At 36.5% G+C, this 25,110-nt stretch overlaps 1 protein-coding gene across 5 annotated transcripts in view; it reads left to right on the forward strand.

Moving 5' to 3' along the window:
- RALYL (RALY RNA binding protein like) overlaps window positions 1-25,110 on the forward strand; it is a 686,645-nt gene that overhangs the window by 491,661 nt on the left and 169,874 nt on the right. The window lies entirely within an intron of this gene.

The following is a 25,110-nucleotide window of genomic DNA, read 5'->3' on the forward strand; positions in this document are numbered from 1 at the left end:
ATATTACCTTATTGCGCCCAGTGCATCCTATCACTGACTCTGTTTATCATCTTAGGCAGGGAACTACAGCTTGTTCTATAGTCGAAGTCTGTACTTTTTCATTATTCCTAGGATGTCTTTCGGCATTACTAAATGTTTTAGACAATCGGCAACAATTACTCTATCAAAGGCCAAAATATGATAGAAATGAAATTTTTTTTGAGTATGATAATATTTTTGGCCAATTTCCACCTGAGACGTGAACACTAACATTTCTCTTGTTCAAAGAAGTTTTATGCACCACAGAAAGCTCTGAGGGCCAGGACTGCCAGTTTGATTTTATATGCCTGATTGCCTTTTGACGCCTCTCTTTCTTGTGACTGAGAAACAACATATGATAAATGCTGCTTGTGTCTTATAAAAATGATTGGCACAAAGTCTACAAATATATTGCTGATTAATTTCCTTGTGATTTCCTCGCACAAGAATGGATCTAAATTATGCATGTACTTGAAAACCATCTTGTACCTTTACTCCTGTATCTTTTGGACACCCCCTCATTTTTTTCCATGTAGGTAATCATCACCTTAATGCAGATGGCAAATAAAAGATTATAGAAAAATTGTACTGAGTCTCTCCCCTAAAATGTGTTTGCTGAAGTCTGCGATTAAGCAGCAGGAAGAAATTGTGAATTACATGAGACAAGTCAGAAAATGTATAATTATACAGGATGAACACAGTAGGGTGTACTAAGTGGTTTAGTTAAAAAAAATCTAATGTGTTACTTCTGTTTAATTGTATCAGCTACATTATATTGCATTAACTGTTTCTATATTCTAATCATGTAAAATATTGGAGAGCAAAATATAATAAAATTAAAGTATACAGAAAGGTTAGCAATAAGAGCAAATAGAATCCTTAAATGAATTTCTATCTTACACTAATAATATTTGCAAAAGTGGAAGGTATTGCAATTGTTTGCTAGCAATGGGTATATAAAAATATCTGAATTATCCCATCACCAAAAACCAGTGCATTTCCATTTTCAATCGTATCATTTCTGTGTGTGTTTTTGATCATGTAAAAGGCATAAACTAGCCTAGAGGCAATTGTAATCCAATTAAGGCAATAATTGCACACTTAACAAAACCTCAATGTGAGAAAGAAGGAAAGTGTTTTTATGGTTTTCTTTAAAATTGAAAAAGTACATAAATAAACTTTCTAATTTCCTCATTCCCTAGAGACTTACCATAATATCCTTTAGTAAAAATAATGCAACTTTCTTTTAGAGGACCCGGTGAGAAGACCAGGGAAGGTGTGTGGGGCTATGCTAGGGGATCGAAGAGAGGGGTGGGAGAGCCGGACTACTTGTCAAAGACATTTTAAAGTATAAATTACACTAAGCCTTTGAAAATTCATGTGGGACTTTGAAATCCATTTCTCACTCATGTCTAGATTGGTTATTTATAATTCCCTACAGAGGAATGGGAGGGAAGAGTACCCTTTTCCTTGCTTTTGGTGGAGCACTAGCTGTGGAAAATGGAACAGCTTCAGCGTTTGTTCAGATAGCAGATCTCACCTGTGCACAACTGCATAATGACTTTCAATTAGATACAGAATTTGTTGAGTGGCATTAAAAAATGTTTGCCTATGTCGGACATTGATTTTGTCAGAGCCAAACAGGTACTTCAAGAGGAACTCAAATATATGTAAACCTGTTTTTACAAATTGGGTGGAGACAGGAATCATCATTAGCATAAATAACTTTGTTCTTTAGTGTTTAAACGTTGAACTTTTCATATATACTATATCATTCTATTGATTAAAGTGTATAGTTTATGTTTAAATTTTCAAAATGTTATGTATAAAATCATGTATACCTGTAAACTCCCATGCTGAAATTCCAGATGACCTTGAGCAAACATTTTGTTGTTGTTGTTTTTAAAAGAAGCATAGAGATAAATTCTTAAGGATGAATAAGTTTCTGAAATACAGACTTAGAGAAAAACTAGAGTACGATCCACATGCTATTGGATACAGAATTTTGAAAATACCGCAATCCCCATACCACAGCAAAGAGAACAGTGTACATCTAACTTCAGGTGTGTAACATTCCATCTTATTTTACCAGATAAGAACTGATGTTCATTTTTGATTATCAGTGATATGTTTGGGTGCTTATCTGTCTTATCTATCCCATTATGGAAGGGCTTGATGAGATCACTTCAGGAACCTGAACACTAGCCATAGTCCTCTACCTGTAATCTTGGCCGATGTCTCTTATCTCTGTGGATTGCAATTTCTTTTTCTATAACTTTAGCAGACTGTGCAGAGATGTTTTATAAGGTGTCTTCAATCTCTAACCCCCAGGGTTCCCACAGCATAGGCTTCATCATGTAATTCTTCTACTCAAAGAAATTTTATGGGTTCTCGTTGCCTAGACTGTAGCTCTGGGCTCATGTGCTTCAGATCCATGGGACCATGGATTTACTGCAAGAGACCCTACAATTCACATGAATATTAATCATTGCCTGTATAATGGTGAAAAGAAGTATAACCCGTGTATGCATACATACATATATACCCCTATATTATTTTTTGGTTCTAAAATGATAGGCTTAATAAAAGATGGTACTAAATTTGTAATAGATTTTAATACCATGTATTTTATATGGTTTTTAAGCCAATTATATCACATAGGGATTTTATGTTTCAATGTTTTAAAAAAAAAAGTGCTCTCATATTCCCAAATTTTGGGAATCACTGAACTGGAAAATGAAATACAAACATGACCTTATAAACACATATTTACATTATTGTCACTCACTGCATACTTCTTTCCTGATACCACCTTGTTCTAGCCATTATCAGACTATTGGCTCATTCGCAAAATTCATTATAGACTCTCTTGTCTCTGTGCCTTTGCCCATACATCTTCCTGTTGATGGATGGTCCTCATCCGCATCTTCATGTGTATAAATCATCCCTGGTCAAGGTTTCATTCAAATGTCACATCTTTCATAAAGGTCTCTCCAATTTCCACATCAAATTTATCATTTTCTTCTCGTTTTTCAGATGCTATTTTTTTATTCTTATGTTAATCCCCATACATTACATCATTAGTTTTAGATGAAGTGTTCCATGATTCATTGTTTGTGCATAACACCCAGTGCTCCATGCAGAATGTGCCCTCCTCAATACCCACCACCAGGCCAACCCATCCTCCCACCCCCCTCCCCTCTAGAACCCTGTTTGTTTTTCAGAGTCCATCGTCTCTCATGGTTCGTCTACCCCTCCGATTTCCCCTGCTTCATTCTTCCCCTCCCACTACCTTCTTCTTCTTCTTTTATTTTCTTAACATATATTGCATTATTTGTTTCAGAGGTACAGATCTGAGATTCAACAGTCTTGCACAATTCACAGCGCTTACCAGAGCACATACCCTCCCCAATGTCTATTTTATAATTTCATTTATACTTCCTATGTTCTGTCTAAGGTTTCATCAGGTGAGGTACCTTTAATTCTTATTTGAAGCATTCTCAGAGTATAATTCAAGGCTTTGACCATAACGATCCATAACTATCTAGTGAAATTTATTCATTTAAAGAAATATTTATTGATCAGCTATTATATTACTTTCTAGACACTGCTCTAATGCTATGGCTTTCGCAAGGAATGAAACAAAGTTCTAAACAAAGATGACACACAAATAGATACATAATATGCCATGTGATGCTAAGTATTACGGAGAAAAATAATGCAAGCAAGAGAGAAAGGGAGTTTTGGAAGGTAGGATGGGGAATTGCTGTTTTCTATATGGTCGTCAGGAAAAGCCACTATGATTAAGGTAACATTTACTCAAACACCTGAAGGAAACAGAGAGAGCAAACTCTGCTTCTTATTGGATAGTTCCAGACAAAAACAGCATGTGCAAAGTCTCTGGGATAGGAGGGATACTGGAGGACCACAAAGGTGGCAATAGAGAGTTAATGAAAAGATATGAGATCAAAAAAGCACTGAGGCATTGGATGGGTGGAGTCAGACATAGATTTAAATTAAACAATATATTTTATTTGTAACTGAATTAAGATATATATTAACTTTTCAGAAACACTATCCATACTTAAAGTGATTTTTTTTTTTATTTTAAGATTTATTTATTTATTTGAGAGAGAGTGCGCACGTAATCAGGAGTGGAGGGGTAGGGGCAGAGGGAAAGGGATAGGAACAGAATCTCAAGCAGATGCCCCGCTGAGCATGGAACCCAATGCAGGGCTCGATCTCACAACCCTGAGATCATAACCTGAGCCGAAATCAAGTCAGACACCACCCAGGCACCCCATACTAAGTGACTCTTGTATTATTTTTATTAAAATGAAAATTATAAAAATGATTTTAAAAAGCATTACACTTCATATTAGGTGAGGCATCCAGTCATTAATTGAAAGACAATCAAACTGTGGTCATCTAGATGTCAGAAACATTATTTGAACAAGAATATTTTCTGATTTATCTTCTTGTAAATATCCCTGTATTTTTGATACATTAATTCTATCTTCAAAGGTCATGCTGTGAGAAAAAAATAAATTTATAGTTTAATAGAATTGTAAGCCTTCTTTAAAAAAAAAAAAAGATTTTATTTGTTTAAGTAATCTCTACACCCAACATGGGGCTCAAACTCACAACCCGGAGATCAAGAATTCCATGCTCTGCAGACTGACCCAGGCAGGTGCCCCTAGAATTGTAAGACTTCTTAAAGGTTTTGCAGGAAGAAATAAGACTGCTGCCAGTCTTAATTGATGTAGAATTGGTGTCTTAGTGGTCAAGATGAATAGCAAGTTTAATGTTCTATGATTATTGGAACATGAGTTGTCTTAACTGTCACATACATCCTTATTACTACATTCTATCTTATACAAATCTTCATTTTAAATATTTTTTGAAATTCTTTATTACAAATTGGATATCAAAGATAAAAATGGATTCTTATTTAAAACATATACTTAAATTGATACTGCATATAATTGTGAAGATAAAATTAATTATGACTCTTAATTCACAAATTATTTTATATCTCAAATGTTGGCCTTATTTATTACAGAACCATTTGAAGATTCATATGATATTGGTTTAAAAAGATATTTTAAGCTTACACTAAAAAAAAAAAATGACTTGAGCTTGATAAGTAAGGCTTTCTGGAGGACACTATTACATTCAGTCGTTGATTTCTCTATTATTGATGCTTGTTGGGAATTCTGGTCTGACATCTGAAATTTCTCCAGTCTTTTTTCTCTCAAGTTCCTAATATGAATTATATAACTGATATGGATTGAGAACTTGTAACTGTATACATTCTTCCATGGAATCATGTCTGCATGGTAGAATCAGGATTCTCTGATTGTGCATGCCCAATGGGACCATAGTTAACCAGTTTGAGAGCAGAGAGGTACAAAAGCTGACTAATAACACCCCTGATACAGATTGACTTTATGAGAAATACATATTGGTCTGCCTCACGTCCTTAATCATTTGCTTTGCTTTTATACACTCTAGCCTGTGACTGGTTTTACCTGGAGGAATACTTATTCATATTCTCTCCCCACCTTCTCCCTCTCCCTTCCTTTCTCCCTCCCTCCCTTCCTCTCTCTCTCTTTCATTCTATTCCACGTATTTTCTATTTTGCAATGCTCCACAAAGTCAGAAGTCACTTTTATAGAGGGTGAGCGTTTGTACATTTTCTTTTAACTTCTCTACTTTCAGAAAACAACTTGCCTATCCTACATCACCTGCTCTTTTAGTGTCTATCTTCTGAGAATCTGTGCTGCATTTATATCTAGACCTACATAAAAGCCACAACATTGACTCTATCCCCAGTTGTTCATGTAAATGTTCTCTACTGAATGACATTTATCTCTCAAAGAATGTTACAGTTAAAAAATAATGTGGATTTGTATTTATTGAGAGCAAATGATGCATGTGAAGAAACTAGGCTCTCAGCAAAATAAGATTGGTGTTAAAGTAGATATTAATATATCTTTTTAAAATACTGTCATGAATGTAGGGATTTTTACATGATTATAAGAAAGATGACTATTCAAAAGCATTGATGGAAAGTGGGATAATACAGTCTTTATGTAGTCTAATATGTCCTACCTTTGGAAGCTTAGAAAACAGCTTTCTTAAAACCATAATCTGCTATAATTATACTTTTTGGACCATCTGTTTGGTTGAATCACATTAAATTGTCATTTTTGTAAGTCAAATATGGCAGTTTCATATTGTTAAATATAAACACCAGCTATCACAGAAGGTGGCAAAAAAAAAAGAAGGGACAGGTAGGGGCGCCTGGGTGGCTCAGTTGGTTGGGCGACTGCCTTCGGCTCAGGTCATGATCCTGGAGTCCCGGGATCGAGTCCTGCATCGGGCTCCCTGCTCGGCGGGGAGTCTGCTTCTCCCTCTGACCCTCCTCCCTCTCATGCTCTCTGTCTCTCATTCTCTCTCTCTCAAATAAACAAATAAAATCTTAAAAAAAAAAAAAGAAGGGACAGGTAAATAAGTCATAGCACCAACACAGTGGCATTAAAAGTAAAAGGCATTATAGTTAAGCTGAGGATGAGCACTTGATGTACTAAAAGAATATAATTAGGAGAATGTATTCATTGTTTTTCTTTAGGATATGTGAGGTTAAACCTTTCACACAAAAAAATAAAAAGCGCATTCATACTTGTCAACATAGATGACATTGTTTTGCAAGTGATGCATCTAACTAGGCTTTGAAGATCATCAAAATTTTAGAAATTGCCTACCTCCCACCAACCTTAAAATGTTTATTATAAAAATGTGAATTCTGCCTTTACATGATTTTAAGATTAGAATTTTGCTTTTATACAAATGGAAAATGGGACAGCTGAAATGAATTAATAATAATACCAAAAATGATAAGAATAGTATTTGACATCTTTTGAATTACTACTCTATGCCAGGTACTGTTTTAAGCATTTTGTTATATACGAATAATGTAATTTATCTAATAGAGATATAACTGAACATGTAAAAGCAATAATCCAGTAATCTATGGCACTTTTAATTTCCATCCCAATTTTAAAATGTTATTTATAATTTTGATATTAATCTCTAGGAAATTGAAAACCTGAAGTTAAATTAAAATATTTATCTTGACCAGGGTGAAAGAATAAGCTTATATGTCCCTTGGGGAAACGAAGAAATTAACTTCATAGGGTAAAGTACATTGTTTGGCCAATATTCTTATTTTTTGAATCATAGAAAAACAGAAAAAAATATCCCAAGGAAAAGTTTTACATATATATGCAAATGAATATTCACATATGAATGCATTTGCCTGGTGTGCCATCTTTTCTGCAAAAGAATAAAAGGTTTCCAGAACTTAGAAAATTGAAGTGCTCTGCAGTGATTTAGTAATTCATTGTGAGTAGTTATACTCTTTTTGGTCCAGAACAGCTAAATTGTTTGGCATAACCTTTTGATTCATTTTCCTCTTTGTAGTTATTGATTTTCTTGGCATTATTTACTGAATTGTGCTCCCATTCTGACTATGGACTTTCTGACACCTTTAGTTATATAGGGTTACATTATATATGTGTTAATATTGACTCAAAGTCTTAATGGCCTTTTATCATTGACTTTATATTATCTCTAGAATTTCATTTGTATTTAAAATAAAGATAAGGTCCACATCTATTTTGTGAAATGCCTTATAGAGAGTGTGGCATGTATTTTTGTAATGTTTCATGCCTTAGGCTGCTTATCATTGGGAAGTGTTATATTTTATATTATATGATTCTTTTGACCCCTCGTGAACTTGAAACTGCCTTAGAGGAACAGCTGGATATATTCCCTTAAATAAACACACATTGTTCTTCAAATTGCTAGTATCTGTCTTCTTAATAGGCTCCACAGGCAATAGGAATCTTGACTTTGAAGTCACCTCCGTTGGGTTCATGTAGATGTCTGACTATTTCATACCTTTTTCCCTCTCATACTTGAACTGAATCTATCTTTCAACTTGTCTTTATATGTACAGCATGTAGCCCTAACTTATCTTTTACCTGTACTCTGAGTATATAATATTTTTGGCATTTTATTTTATATGCTAATTAAATGTAATATAAAATAAAATACCAAAAATATACAACACCTGTAAATGCATTACAGACTACCTGGAACATTTAATTCTATCTAATTTATAGTGTCAGTTATTAACGAGAAGCTGGTTCACAACTAAATAAAAATGCACTCACGTAAAATCAGGAATAATTTATTTTTAATTGGAATGCAAGGAAAAATTCATTTGCTTTTTCACTTCTGGCTTTGCTAAGGTACCAAGGGAAAAATGGTCACTAGAATTTTAAAAGTCGTCGTAAAAATTTTCTCAGCACTGAATTTGTCCTCCCAGAACTATTTTTATAAAACTAACCTTTTTCTAATGATCATTTCTAACATAGATGATACACTCAAATTTGATTAATGGGTACGGAATCTCCCAAGACGCTTTAGCGATGAAACTCCATGAAGATTTCTAGAGTTTGTTTATGCACTGTTTAGACAGAAATATTTTTCAGATTATCAGGCCAGTTTTCCAAACCAAGCTAGATTTTGAGAGAAGATTTGACTTGAATGGATGGGACAATTTATTTGAAATTGAAAGAAAAACAAATCATTTAAGTTATAATTTAAAAATATTCTTTGTTACTTGAATATTTAAGAAAGAAGTTAGTAAGCAAGCACAGGAACAAGATATCAAGACATAATGTTAAGAAGATCATAGATATTTTTGTTGCTGAGATTTTCATTTAGGTCTACGGAAATGGTCTCTGGAAATTGGAACCATGCTAATTTAACCAGTTCTCTTATACTGAAAACAATCGTCCATCAGGTTAAAGACAGTAGGAGTTGTTTTTGTCCTATGGAAACAGCCATCTAACATCTTTAGTTGTTGGGGAAGCTATGAATCATTAGTAATACTATTTCTCCTAGATTACTACTGACAGTAATTAAATCAACAGTTGTAGTAATTTGCCATATACTTCAGGCCCAATTAAGTGAATCTTGCCATGTTTATCTGGCTATTAAGGGATAAAGTGGCTTGGGACCCAGAATTCTCAGGAAGTTGCCTGCATTATTAATTTTTACCAATGTTGACTTAAGTTGTAGAGTATGATAAGTATGTTGGGAGGGGCATCCAAGATGGTGGCATAGAAATATCCTGATCTTCTGTCACAGACACACCCACATCCACAGCTACATATGGATCATTTCCCTCTGAAAAAGATTTGAAAACTAGATCAGTTGCTCTCCACAACGAAGAATAAAAGGACAACATCAAAACTGGTAGCAGAAGCAGAGACATGGTCTTGCAAAAAACTCACCTCTAGCATAGCAACACACAGTAGGGAAGATCTCACTAGACAAGCACTTCTCCCAGAGGAGCAAGGTTTTGGTGCCCCACATTGGTATCTATGCCAGAAAGATGAGCCCTGGGATCTATACCAGAAAGATGAGCTCCAGAACATCTGGTTTGGATAACCAATGGGACTAATGTCTGGGCATCCCAAAGTGCTATAACAAACTGAGATTCCTCTTGGAGGGTTTGCATGTCTTCTTGGTTGACCTGAGACCCAGCAAAAAACAGCAGTTTGAAAAACACCTATATTTAAAAAAGAAAGAAAGAAAAGGAAAGAAAAACAATTATATGTGAGGGAGATTCATTTGTTGATCTGGAGGCATCAGCTGGAAGGGTGGAGGACAGCTGAGATGCTCCCCAGAAATGGAGGTACTGGTGGATGTCATGTGGCACTCCCCACATAGCCTATTAGCATAAGTAGGCAAGCATGGACATGGAGCCCTCCAATCACCTTGCTGGAGCAGGTGGGCTGAGTGGTCACGGCATTTGCTGAGAGCATGGAGAGCACAAATCCCCACCACTTTACTGAGACAGGAGGGGCAAGCAGTCAGATTTTCCTTCCATTCCCAGCCTAAAGCCAGCATACACACACAGACAAGGCTCTTTCTTGCTCTATTGCTGAAGTCTGCAAGCACAAGCAGACATTTTCCCACTGACTTTAGGAAGACTTTAGGAATGTGCCTTGCCCACTGCACTTTCCAGCTGCCTCACTAAAGCCAACAGCATGTGCAGTCCACATAGGGGATACCTCTGGATCACTTGACCGTGGTGGCAAAGAGGGCTGGTGTTCTAGAGCCCTATGGGACTATAACAATCTGAAAGATAGCTCTCGGCAGTCCACTAACTCCAAGGCATTGCACACACACAGACTGAGACAACCTCAGACTCCCTCTGAAAGCAGCATATTCATTTAGTGTGGAGCTTCAGCATGAGGGACAAGCTTCAGGTTTCCCACACATCCTGAGGCTAAGGGGGCACTCCCAGGGAAGATAAGCAGGAAGACACCATCCTTGCACATACTTTTGGCCTTGCTATGACCCAATGAGACTTCCCAGAAAGGAGCTTACATGCTCACCTGGAGCCCTGATTTTGGCAACTGTCAGCCAGGAGACACTTCCAGATCTCCTGGTCTGGAGGCCAACAGGTATTAGAATTGCAGATCCACAAGACTATAAATGTTTTCATACTTTAAAAGCTGCTGCATGAGGACCTGGCTTCTAATCAGCCTGAAACTAGGTACAAAATGAGATTCCTCCCCTTGAATCACTGACAAGTCTTGGCATGCCCTCAACAATGGGGGCATATCAAGAATAAATCAGGCAGTTTAGACAATCACAATGGTTCCCACGAGCTAGGGCAAGGTTGAATGAGAAGGATCATCACCTACACAAGGCCATGCCTCTGATACTGAGAGAGGTAGCTGTTTCATCTAATACATGGAAACAAACACAGAGAGCCAAGCAAAATGAGGAAACAGAGAAGTATGTTCCAAACAAAAGAAGAAATTCTCAGAAAAAAAGATCCAAACAATATAGTGATAAGTAATCTATATAGAAAAGAATTAAAAGTATTGTTCATAAAAGTGCTCACCAAACTCAACAGAAGAATAGATGAGCATAGTGATGACATCAACAAGACATAGAAAACGTAGCAAAGGGGCGCCTGGGTGGCTCAGTCGGTTAAGCGACTGCCTTCGGCTCAGGTCATGATCCTGGAGTCCCAGGATCGAGTCCCGCATCGGGCTCCCTGCTCGAGTCCCGCATCGGGCTCCCTGCTCGGCAGGGAGTCTGCTTCTCCCTCTGACCCTCCCCCCTCTCATGTGCTCTCTCTCATTCTCTCTCTCAAATAAATAAATAAAATATTAAAAAAAAAAAAAAAAGAAAATGTAGCAAAGTACCATACAGAAGTGAGAGAATTGAAGAATACAATAACTGAACCAAAAAATGCCCTGGAGGGGTTCTGTGGCAGACTACATGAAGCAGAAGTATGGATCAGTGAGCTGGAAGATAAAGCAATGGAACTCACCCAGACACAGCAGCAAGAAGAAAAAAGAACTTTATTTAATGAAGATAACTCAAACAACATCAAGGGAAATAACATTCTCATTATAAGGGCCCCAGAAGGAGAAGAAAGGGAAGCGGGGGCAGAAAACTTATTTTGAACAAATAATGGCTGAAAACTTTCATAACCTAGGGAAGGAAACAGATGTGCAGGTCCAGGAAGCACAGAGAGTTCTGAATAAAATGAACCCAAAGAGAGCCACACCAAGACACATTATAATTAAAATGTCAAAAAAGTAAAAAGGGAATCTTAAAAGCAGCAAGAGAAAAACAAAGTGTTAAGTACAAGGGAAATCCCATAAGGCTCCCAGTAGATTTCTCAGCAGAAATTTTGCAAGCCAGAAGGGAGGAGCATGACACGCTGAAAGTGCTGAGAAATATGCTACCCAGCAAGGTGATCATTCAGAATTGAAGGACAGTTAAGAGTTTTTCAAATAAGTACAAGTTAGAAGGATTTGTCACTGTTAAACCAGCCTTACGAAAAATATTGGGAGACTTCTTTAAGCTGAAAAGAAATAGCAGTAAATAACAACAAAAAAAATATGAAAGGAAAAGTTTCACTGGGAAAGGCAAATATATAGTAAAGATGGTTGATTAATCACTCATAAAGCTACTGAGAAGGTCAAAAGATGAAAGTTATGGTTCACTATAATAATTAGTTAAGGGATACATAAAATAAAAAATGTAAAAATGTGACATCAAAAACCTAAAACAGGGAGGGGGATGAAAATACAGTTTGGAATATGTTCAAATTTAAGTTGCAATCAATTTAACATAGATTGTTGTATACATAGGATGATATATGCGAACCTCACAGTAACCACAAAGCAAAAACTTAAATACACAAAAGAAAATGAGAAAGGAATCTAAACGTAACACCAAAGAAAGTCATGAAACCAAAGGCAAGAGAGAAAGAGAAGAGAGGAACTACAAAATCAGCCAGAAAACAATTAACAAAAGGGCAATAAGTACATACCTATTCCCTAACCTAGAAAAAAAAAAATCAATATACTAGAAAGTTAATGAAAAAAAAAAAGTGGCAGGGACTGACTGCTGTCCCCTTAATAATCATTCAGTCTTTCTTGCATGATAATAGGTTCCTCCATAATTAGCTCTGCCTTCCAGTGGCCAGGTGACTGTTGACCAGTGCGGTGTGGAAAATGGATGTGTGCAACATCTAGGACAGTATCTCTAAAAGGAAGGGGTCGTATCTTTCCTCACCATGTCCTCCGTCCTGCTCTGGGGTCAATGATGTGATAGTCACAGCTCACCTTGGACTGTGAGGTCCAATACCAAGCCCTCAGAATGGCTGAGCAGGTGGCATGGAGAGTCTGGTTTGGGAATGAGCAAAGAGCCCTTCTACTGCCCTTAAGTGCTTTCATCCAGACTTTTACATTGGAGGGAAAGAAACTTTGATCCTCTTTAAGCCACTGTTATTTGGGATCTCTTTTATACACAGCCAGATAATTCCTCCCTAATATAAGAAAAATTAGATTTCTTCCCTATCATCAGAGATTCCACTAGAATGCCATACCTAGATCCAGACGGGAACATACCCAAAACCTCGCCCTATCAGTGAGGAGTAGGACATGTTCTGTAGGTGAGAGAGAAATCTGAAGCCCGGAGCTGCTAGGGGTCCACTGAGGGTCACGCAGCTAATGGCGATGCACACCACGCCCAGGGTGCAGGATTCTGACTTCTGGACCAGAGCCTGGCTGTGAGTGCTGCCTTCAGTTCCAGCTGCAAGACCCTCCTTCCCCTGTTCCCAGAGAGACAGTTCTGGGCATGAAGGGCTGCTCTGTCTTCCCAGTTCAAGTATAGATTTAGACTACAACTCTTCTGTGCCTCCTTCCCTTGCTTCTTTGGACAGAGCTAAGCGTTTTACCAGCCGTCTGGGGCTTTGACCTCTGAGGTAAGACTTTATGGAAAGTAAGGCGGTCCCGGGGTTAGCTCTTCTCTTGGCTGTAATTCACCCCTGCCGGGAGTAAGGCATGGATCCTTTTCCAGGAAAAAGTTCTGACTGGGATGCTCTAGGGAGAAGTGTTGCTTCCTGCTCAGAAGGGACAGTTTGGGGTGCTCTCCGCTGTCTCAGTGGTTTCCAGAGTGACAGGGAAAAAAGAGAAAGGAAGCATTCTCATGAGTCAGACCCAGAATTGCACTTCTTTGCCTGTCTTAGTCAAGGAATGCGACCTTGTAACTCCAATTGCCAACGTTTTATGACTGACGGGTTTTGTGTAAAACTTCCAAACGCTCTGGAAAGAATCTGATTAACCCAGTGCCATTCGGTGCCCTCGGGATCCTACATCCACCCCACATGGATAGTGGGGATGCTCTTTGAGGGCTTTCCAGGGGAAGAAAGACAAAATTAAATTCTACTAAGGCAGGCAGCCTGAGACTGGAACACTGTTTCCCTCTGGCTCCACGGGAAGAAAACAAACTTGCCCTTCCTTCTTCTGTTACTGCTGAGAGCTTCACCAAGAGCACCTGGACGACAAAATGGGGTTCAAGTCTGCCTTTCCAGCACAGAGTACGAGTTTGATAATTTGTATCTAAAAAATCTGTGCTATAATACTCTTTTTCAAAAAAAATGTTCTAAATATTGTAATTCAGTGTAACCACATCAGTTATAATAATATAACTCCATTTTGGGACCGATCATTAAATCTGGAAAAATGTAACGTATGCTGCAATGATGATTGTATCCCACTAATTTTTGGAGCTAGCATTCCAATCATTGCTATAGAACAATACTTAAAATACGACTGTCAAACAGTTTTTTGTCCTTGGTGATTTTCTAGTGGACATTTTATACCTTGCTGTAGCTTTTCATGTACTTAGTAACAGTGTAGCTTCGTAACAAATACCATTGCTATATTTATGTGGCCATAAAGTTAGTTTAAGTTACTCTTTATGGAGTCATTTATAGCTTTCAGTCATTATTGAGTTTTTTATGACTACTATAAAATGGTATGACTTAAGAGAAATTATAAACTTCTCCCCTATGCTTATTTGTCATGATTAACATTTATAGAATTCTATTGGTTGTTATGTCTGGGATATTTTATTGTCTTCCTTCTAGAAAAGTAAAATAATAGAGATCTCCAAGCAGGTTATTATGCAGTTGTTAAGATTTTGTTGTATATATTGTATATATCTCCATGGTCTGTTCTAATTTTAATAAACTTTAACTGCCAAATTTCCTGAAAAACCAAGTAAGTTTAGAGGTAACTTCAGTTGACAACTAAGTATCATCACTTTGTATTATCAACCAAAAGTTTTATTGGTTGCTCCTTTCAGTTATTCTGGGTCAGTTTTTACATGAGTATTACCTGAAAGCCTTAATATTATTTTTCCATCTAAACTTTATCACATAGTTGTGGTTGGGAACAGATTTTTCTAACATTGCATAAAAACATATGTTAAGAAAGCATTGTTTAATTTTTTTACTTTAAAAAGACTTACAAGGCATTTCTTGATCAGGTATTATCTTACTTTTCAGATTCATTTCTTGTCACCCCACTTTGCATATTCCAACTTAGTGCATGATACTGAACTTTCTTTCTGCTCTCTGAGGAATTCTTTCCATCAGTAGCTCCTTATGTTGCTTCTTCTATTTAGAACACTCTCCCCTCCTTTCTTTTTTTTTTTTCTAAAGATTTTATTTATTTATTTGAAAGAGAGAAAGCAGGGGGAGTGGCAGGGGGAGCGGCAGGGGGAGGGAGAGGGAGAAGCAGGCTTCACGCAGAGCAGGGAGCCCGATGCGGGGCTGGCTCCCAGGACTCTGGGATCATGACCTGAGCCGAAGGCAGGTGCCCACCTGACTGAGCCATGCAGATGCCCCTCTCTCCTCCTTTCTTAGTTAGCTATTACTCTTACCTGCTATTACCTGACATCTTTCAGGTGTCAGCGTAGACAATCACCTGCTACTGACTCATCTTTCTAATCCTTGTGTAGGAGTGGAGGCTGGTAGAGGCTACTAGAATTGACCTTTTAATGTATTCCTTTATACCCTACATGTGCCCTGTATATAAATTGTCATGTATCCAATCATTTGGCTATAACCCTTGAAGCCAGAAACCACCCCCTTTGTTCATTGTTATAGCGCCAGCATGGTCTGGCACTAGAAAGCCTTCAGTCAATGCCTTACTTATGTACCTGTTTCAGCAAGTAGAAATTGCAGTCATTTGCCCCAAATAAATCACTATGATATTGTCGATTGAGGAAATATCTCCTGCCTTTTCATATTCACAAATGTCCACGGATGGTGTTCATGTGCTAAGGCCTTTCTGGTGTCAGGTTTTAGAGTAATTTTGTCTCTTAACCACTCTAGTTTTACTTTCTTAAGGAGTATTAAAAGGAATCTAAAAACACTTTATGTCTTGGGTAATTTAACAATGTTTCCCCAAAATTTAAGGCACATTTAGAAATGACATGAAATACCAAGGATTTCTGTTGCAACTATGCTAGTTCTTAATTTAAAACTTCCAGATTTTTTGTATCATTATAGGAACTGAAGTCTTATGGCTAATAACAAATTCAGAATTAAAACTTGCTTCTCTACATTCTCATTTTTTCTTCTAGCCAGGTTTGGCTCTGCTGCTAGGTTTCATTATTTCTTAGATCAATTTTGCATCAGTTAGAAGAACAATTTGTTTGTTTCTCCTCATATTTGTAGCTATTAATCTCAGCAGTAACTCAGCGATTGACTTTTTTCAAACCCTCAACATCACAAAGACATAGACTTTAAGGAATAACTTGAGCCAAATCCGGGATATATTGGCTGAAAATATGAAAGTTAAGACTTCACGTCATATATAATAAATCTGTCTCTAAGTTGTTATGCCATTTTTTAATTTTGGAATATAATTAGAATGGTCGTATGAAGTCATTTCACTGCCTACTTTTAAATCCCCTTCTTTCGTTGTCCTTTCCATAACTCTTGCTACTCAGTAGTTGTATGAACTGGAAATTCTTGAACTGTAACTAAAAGTGACCTCATTTCCAAAGCATTTAAAGTTATTGCAGGTGAAAGCTCTCTCAAGGGCTTTCAGTGCTTCAAATGTGGGTGTACAATCTGTGTCAATAATGAATATTGCACATTAAATTGACCTGAATAGTTACAACACAAACTTTTTTCTCAGCGTTGGCAAATTTCTGCCATGAAAGCTTAGAATGGGACATTTTTTTTTTTAAGATTTTATTTATTTATTCATGAGAGACAGAGAGAGAGAGGCAGAGGGAGAAGCAGGCTCCCAAGGAGCAGGAAGCCCGATGCGGGACTCGATCCCAGGACCCTGAGATCATGACCTGAGCCGAAGGCAGACGCTTAACCATCTGAGCCACCCAGGCGCCCTAGAATGGGACATTTGAAGAGAAGCTATTAGAATAATACAGGGACTCTGAAAGGATCTCCATGCAGTGTGGGTTTTTCTTTTTTTTCTGAGTATAATTGAGATTTCCAAGAATTTTTACTGAAGAGTCATTTTATTTTCTGGACTTGGTAATTGAAAAAAGGATAAAATTGTTAGGGGAGCAATAAGGAATTCGGTAAAGAATTGAAAGCAAAATATTATGTGCTTGATAAATTTATTACAGGCTTCTTACCTGAGTTGTTTAGAACACCAGGCTAATGAGTCCAAGGTAATAGATTTGAGCTTTCTGTGGTGTGGATGGTTTACTCTCTCTCTGGATCTCAGACCACTGCTGTCACCCTGCCCAGCCATCCTTCAAAGAAGGAGCTGGTTCCTAGATAACACTGAATGAAGGAGGGAAGACAAATCAGACTAGGGCCATCATACAGCCATCAGAACTACGATGTCTCAAAAGGGATATACTGCTAGTTTTATCTATATATGTATGTGTTATGTATATTATAATTTATATCATATTGCTTGTGATACCTCCATATTTAGGAGAGCACATCTATGTTTGAATAAATATTTATTAATATTAAATATAAATAAATATTAAAATTAAAATACTTTCATTTTAATTTATGAAGGCAGTAAAATTAAATCAGCTTTTTAAAAAAATTTTATTATGTTATGTTAATCACCATACATTACATCATTAGTTTTTGATGTAGTGTTCCATGATTCATTGTTTGCATGTAACACCCAGTGCTCCATTCAGTACATGCCCTCTTTAATACGCATCACCAGGCTAATCCGTCCCCCCACCCCCTCCCCTCTAGAACCCTCAGTTTGTTTCTCAGAGTCCATCGTCTCTCATGGTTCATCTCCCCCTCTGATCCCCCCCCTTCATTTTTCCCTTCCTACTATCTTCTTTTTTTTTTTTAACATATACTGTATTATTTGTTTCAGAGGTGCAGATCTGTGATTCAAGAGTCTTACACAATTCACAGCACTCACCATAGCACATACCCTCCCCAGTGTCTATCACCCAGCCACCCCATCCCTCCCACCCCCCACCACTCCAGCTTTTTTTTATTAAGTGTCAAATTTGCACACTTGGAATTTCACACAATACAAAATATCTACAATTTCAAAAAAGACTTGCTTCACAGAGGGATATGAAGTTAGTCTCAATTAATATTTTTTATTATAGCCTTTTCATTTCATCAGGCATGTTAAATTTTAGATAATTTAAAAGACATTGAGAGGCGCTTGGGTGGCTCAGTCCATTTAGCGCCTGTCTTTGGCTCAGGTCATAATCTCCGGGTCTTGGGATCCAGCCCTGCATCAAAAAGGACATTGAACTAATAGAGTATGCTGTTGTCTTCTCTCTCAAGGTATGAGTATGACTAAATTTCTCTAAAAAACTTTGCTTACCATGAAAGACTCTAAGAATCTAAGGTTTGTTTAATTGAGGAAGACTTCAGATTGGTTCAGGCACTGCTATGAATAGAAGTGGTAGGAAAATTTCCAGTTTTATCTAGTTATGATGACAGTACACAATGGCATCTTTTTTTAAACAAGCATATATCTTATACCTCCACGAACAGAGCAGACCACAAACTACTCATTTACTTCCAGTTTGAAACTAAAGTTGTCATGTTCATCACAATCACAGTGTTTCATAGACTTGGATCTGGTAGGATGGAATTATCAGGACTTTCATTTAATTTTATGCTCCATCTTTTTATAAATGTAACCTAACAATTACATAGAATCAAGCAAAAAGACTGCAGTTACCTAGGCTAACTTTCTCATTTTGGTAGAGGAGGAAAGGGTTTGTTTTATTGCCCATTAGAAATGGTGACCAATAAATGTGTCTGCCCATCTTCCTTCTTTGGGGGTGAAAGGGTTGATTCAGCAGTAGTTAACTCATCAAAAAAAAATAAGTCGTTACTGAAAAGTTAAGGTTAATAGAAATACCCTTAATATTCTTCTCTTGTATTTAAATAATTAACATAAACTTTCAAGTAGTTCTTTTTATTATTACAACAATCCCTCTTCCTATTTATGGCCACTTTTTCTGTACTCACCATTCTCATAACCTTTTCCTATATGCTTTTGCATCACCCTTTATTTTCTCTATTAAAGTAATTCCCATACTAGAAATTATATTATTTGCATAGTTTTTTCCAGTAAACTGTGATAACTAAAACTAGATTTTTTTTTTTAATCTTCCTATCACTTTACCTAGCTCTGTATCCAATTCCTGGTAGGATCTCAGTGAGCATTTAATGAATGAATTCATTAATATTTTTCAGTCTTTGGTTTTAGTTTTTTATCTTATATTTTTATTATATCTTTACACTTACATTTAGTAACATAGATAAATTAAAACATATATTTACCTTTCTAATAAAATTGCACCTGATGGAATCATAATATTCTTGGCAGTTTCTAAAAATGTCCATGGCTACAAAGGTTTAAACCTGAACTCCTCTTTATGGTTGGTAACCTAATGACTATTCCAAATTCATAATTTAAAAATTTTACATTGTCTATCACTCAATAACAATATAAAAGTTAGGCTTTGTGTTTGAATTAAAAATAATTCATCATCATTTATTCACCCCTAAGAATGTTAAGCACATTTGTTAAAGATTTCAGTTAGCCATCTATTTATCTGTGTTAGAGGAAAAATGTCCAAGGCCCTTGACCTACTACTCCAATTTTTGGCAAACTTAAAAAGTTCCATCTTTAGCATTCATTTAGAATTCATCTCCTCGATCTCTTTTGGTCCAAAGCCACAGGCTTTGATTGAGGACTTCCAAAGCAACTTGTCTTGGCCTCTCCTCTGTTACTTAACAAATCCTTCTAAAACTGAACCAAAGGGGGGGAAATCCTCCTCCATATTTTATCAATGTAATAACCAAAATTCTCAGTTATTCCTTTGGACCTTATTTCATCATTTCCCCCCATACTATGCACATTATGTTGTTTAAGATTTTATAGGCAAGTTCTCATTTCACTGGAATTTGTGCTTGGAACTTCACCAAATAACTATCAAATCAATAGTCCATAATTAAATGCAGAGTAGAAGTACTCTGTATATTTTACAATGCTTAATTAATCTTCCCCAATGGAACACTTTAATGCTATTTTCATAATGGGAATAGTATTATGAGCTCTAAGAATATTTCATTTTGCAATCACCTATTAATTATGAAGCATAGCTTTATTCATTATTTTTTTCCTTGATATGCAATCAACCTGCTCTTTATCATGGTCTGAATTTCATGGCCAGTAAGGTGGTTTATATATACTTTAATTGTATCTATTTAATGAGTATTCTATAAGTTTCCCACTGCCTAAACCAGTACTATTTGATAATCATCTGAGTACCAATGTTATCAAGTGTGTTCTGTCAAAAATGTCATTTTCATCTTTTGGGAAGTTGCCTAAGCACAGTTTTTTTTTTCTTTCTGGTTATAATATCATTGCAAAAGTCATTAAATAATATAGGAAGATACATTGTCATGACAAAAGACCAACCAAGAATGAATATAGGCCACACTTGTTTCTTTTCCCATTACAGTAGAAGTTTGATTTGCGATAACGGTAGTTAATTAGTTTGGACAATGAATCCAATCAATCTAGTCAGTTTACCAAGAAGAAAAGATAGTATTAAACAAGAATTCTGATAAGATTGGAATGGACTCTTAAATAGATTAATTAGTTCGATGCATGCTTTAATCAAAGCAGTGTTGTCATGTCCTTTAGTAGAGAATACATCTGTTCACACATAAAAGAATGAAGTTTCTTTTAAAAACTTAATTTCCAGTTCTTTTAATGAGAGTAATTTTTACATTCACCATGTTCTAGTTGAGTGTGAACATTATGTAGTATGTGTCTATGAGTCTTTCAATTTAGAAATATGAGTTACTAGTAGAGATAATAAAACTGCCAAAACCCAGATACGTGAAGCTCGTAATGAACGATACAGATTCCTATATATTCTGCTCATAAACATTAGAAATGATGAAAAGCTTAATCTAGTTGTAAACAACCTGCATAATATATTTTATGGTTTTTCTCCTGGATGCATATACAAGTAGCAAACACAGTTAATAATATTGAGCAATCTGAGTTTGAAAGCATCAGTTTCCTTTCAATTTAAAATGAGGATTGTGAAAATAATTATGCTTTACAACAAGTAGGCTTATATTTTCATTGGATATAAAACAATAAAATACTATCTCTTTACAAAATTTGAACACAACTAAAGTAAATTTTATTGTAAGAGTAAATCCAGATACATAAAATAGTATTAAAACTTGAATATATAAAATCGAGAAATCCTTAAATAACCATTATTTTGAATAACTGCATACTTAGATAAACTTGCTCACTGATATCATAATTGATCCAGATTCCACTTATATAACTTTTCTTTTTGGAAGAGTAGTCCTATGTAATGTCTTTCTTATAGTTAATGGTTGAAAAGTAAGGCAAAGTTTAAAACAGATGTTTTCATTACTACTTAACAGTGTATGATTTTTTGTGGACTATATGACTAAAAGGATAATCACTAACCTAATATGATTTAAACTCTAGACTTTCAAAAGAGAGAAATAAAACAGCAGTCTGCTATTTCTAACAGCAATGTTTATAAAACAAAAATTGGCTTCAATCCACATTTGAAAACAAAATATGCAATACCATATAAAATATCCAAAATACATACATACTGATGCAGAAAGAATCTGTTTTCTTGCCTGTGGTATAAGAGAGCCAATTTCTAAGAATTTGCTCAATTTTTCATGTTCTTCTCAGATTTATCAAGTCTTTTTCATGGATCCTGCCCAAGTTACTCTCAGCTGTTAAGTGATAAGCATTGGACTCATTCATATACTTAGCGAACGTTTACTCAGTGAGAAGTGTACTCTGTTAGGCCTTGTAGGGGTTGTAAGTATACATGAGGTGGTCTTTATTCTCAGGAAGTTTACACAAACACAACACAGGGTAGTGCACAAAATCTCCTTAAAGTAAGATGATTTCTGCATTGGTATTTAAACGTTGAAAGACAGAAAGACTGTGGGTAATTCAAAATAGGGAGGAAGGTAGAGAATGAAACAGAGAAGGAGACGTGAAAGATAGTACAAGTGTTTTGAGAATGAAGAGGGGTTACATTTATTTCCCAAGTTAGAATTCCTCTTGAATGGCTCTGCTGGGAAGAAGGTCATAAGATGTAAATATAAACAGATGTCAGATGGGAAGATTTTCAATTGTATGCTTCGATGTGTGACATTCCATTCTATGATGGTAACGATACCAACTATTGAGTATGTCCTATGATGAATGAGGCACAGTTCTAAGCGTTTGAAAGCATTATCTCAGCTGATCTTCACAACAAGCCTGGAGAGACTTAGTATCTCCATCTTATAGAAGAAGACATCAAGCCTTAGAGACATGCAAGAAGTTCCCCTCAAATTGGTGAGTGCCTGAACCAAAATAAATAAATAAATAAACAAAACACAACTCTATCTGACTCCAATGGCCTAACTCCACCATCTTTCCATTCCCCACACCATCAATGAGGAGCTGTGAGAGGTTCTGAGCAGGGCCATGGGACATTATGAACAATAGCAGTTAAGGAACATTCATCTGACAGGGATGTGTCACATGATTTGGAGATGGCAAGACTGAAGCAATGACACAGATCATGTTGATAGAGGAATAAAATAATAAAGGCCAAGAGTTGTTGGTTGTAATGGGAAGGGAAATGAAAGGGTTAATATAAAGGAGGGAATGAAAAACTCATATTGAGATGAATGAATGAGGGTATTAATGAATAAGAAGAAGAGGGAGAGGAAGGAGGAGAAGGGTGCTAATGATGGTGGGTGGGTGGGTGGAGGAAGAAGATGAGAAAATAGAGATGGTATAGGAGGAGCAGGTGCAGAAGAAACGGGCAGAAGAAGGAGCAAGAGCATTTATTGGTAGAAAAATCCCATTTGGGAAAAAGTAAGCAAGTAAGCCATGTGGAATATTTGATTTACTTTTTATGACAACGCTATGTGTTAGATATTATTGTCATCTCTAATTTGTAGGAGGGGAAATGAAGGCTTGGAAAGCGTGGCTTGCCTGTGGCCACAGAGCCTGTGGGATATGAAGTTGAGACCTGCACCCACAGAGGTGGATGGCAAAGCTCATGCCCACTTGGCCTTCCCAATAACTGTGAACAGAGTTGGATCATTAATCCTCTTTTAAAGATAAGGCTCCAACAAATATTTTACCTGCGAGCAAAGAGTAAGGTCTTCTGCTTTAAAAATCTTTATTTTGGAGTACAGGGAAGCAGCATACATACTGATTATGCAAACGGTATATGCGGTAATCCTCCTGAAACCTCTTTCTCCTTTATCCACCACGTTTAATCTATCACCAGACTTCATTGATTTTATCTCTTAAATTGTTCTATAACCTATCCACTTCTGTCCACCTTCACAGCGACCTACCTACTGCAAGCATTAAATATCTCGTATCTGGGCTACTGAAATAGCCTTCCAAAAAGTGCCTCCCACATTCGTTCTTTCCAGGATACAGTTTGCTTTTTAATATTCTAGCCAAGGTGGTATTTGTAAAATGCAAATCTAGTCCTCACATTCAGCTACCAAAAAAGTAATAAAATAGTAATATAAAACACTTTTAATGGCTTTCTGTTGCCCTTAGAAAAAGAGCAAAGTCCTTCAATGACCTAGAAGGTATTTTGTAGGCAAGCATGTGCACCTCTGACCATCAGCCTATTTTCCATGTAGCTCTTGTATCTCAGACACAATGATGTCATTTCCTCCCATCCTTCAGTAAACTGGGACTTCATTCACCTTGCTCCCTTTCACAGAATGCTCTTAAATTCCCAACCACCCAGGCCATCCTTTCCTTGTTTAACACATATTTCTTATCCTTCAGACCTCAGGTCAAATATAACTTCCTCAGGAGTTGTCCTTGATGCTCAGAATAGAGAAGACTTCCCTTGTATAGGCTTTCATAGCTCCCTCTGCTTTTCTTATGTAACCTTCACCTCTGTTGGTAAATGTGTATTCACAAGTGTGTTTTTGTTGAGTATCTGTCCCTCCTGTTTGTCTAGAAGTGCCATGAGAATGGAATCACATGTTTTGTTCACTGTTTCATACCTAAAACCTGCACCCAAGATGAAGTAGGTGTCCAGTAAATATTTGCTGAATGAACCATGAATGATTAATAACCCTGTCTGTATTTAAATACTAGCCTCTCCATTTACTAAATGAGTAACTTTCTTAAACTACACAAGCTTTTCTTTCCCCATCAGAGAAAATAAAGGATAGTTATAATCTAATGAGTGAAATTATTCATGTAAAGCCCTTAACTTATAGAAAGCACACACACACACACACACACACACCCCAACCATTATACTACAAAAACATCAGAGATCCCAAAGAACAAAACAAACATTTGCTGAGGGGGAAAATGTCTTTTAGTATAAATAAATTAAAATAAAATACATTTTAATGTTTCAGTAATGCCTAAAAGGGATGTGACATGTATAATTTACTTGACAAGACTAATTTTATAATCCTGATTTTTAAATGCTTATTTTGAAAAATTGATTTGCTTTTTGTCCTAGTCCTTTTGGGGCCCAGAATCAGATATTAGCTTTGAGAAGAGTCAGAAAAAACAGTAAAAATGGAAACAGTGGCCCACCACAGTATTAAGTTATCTTTTTGGTATGCTGATGCTTCCTGCTATCAGGCAAAAGGGGATGATGAACATTCAAATGAATCACTAGCTTATGGCTCCGGAAGCAAAGATAGGGCAACAAACCTAGTGTCATACTCAGGTTTCATCCTGTCATCTGTTATCTAAACTTTATTTATTAAAGAATTTCTTTTTTTTAGTAATCTCTATACCCAGTGTGGGGCTCAAAATTACAACCCTAAGGTCAAGAGTCACGTGCTCTACTGGCTGAGCCAGCCAGGTGCCCCATCATCTGTCATCTATATGTTTCAGATCCCTAGCATATATTTTCTCATTCATCTATACAACACAAACATTTCTTAATGTTACCAAATTAAGAAATTAAACTAACAGTATAAGAGGGTTCCCCTTTCTCCACATCCTCACTAACACCTGTTGTCTCTTAAACTGTTGGTGGAATGCAAACTGGTGCAGCCACTCTGGAAAACAGTATGGAGCTTCCTCAAAAAGTTAAAAATAGAACTACCCTATGATCCAGCAATTG

This window comes from Mirounga leonina, unplaced genomic scaffold (assembly GCF_011800145.1).
Source record: "Mirounga leonina isolate KUSES-001 unplaced genomic scaffold, KU_Mleo_1.0 Mir_165, whole genome shotgun sequence".
Taxonomy (NCBI): domain Eukaryota; kingdom Metazoa; phylum Chordata; class Mammalia; order Carnivora; family Phocidae; genus Mirounga; species Mirounga leonina.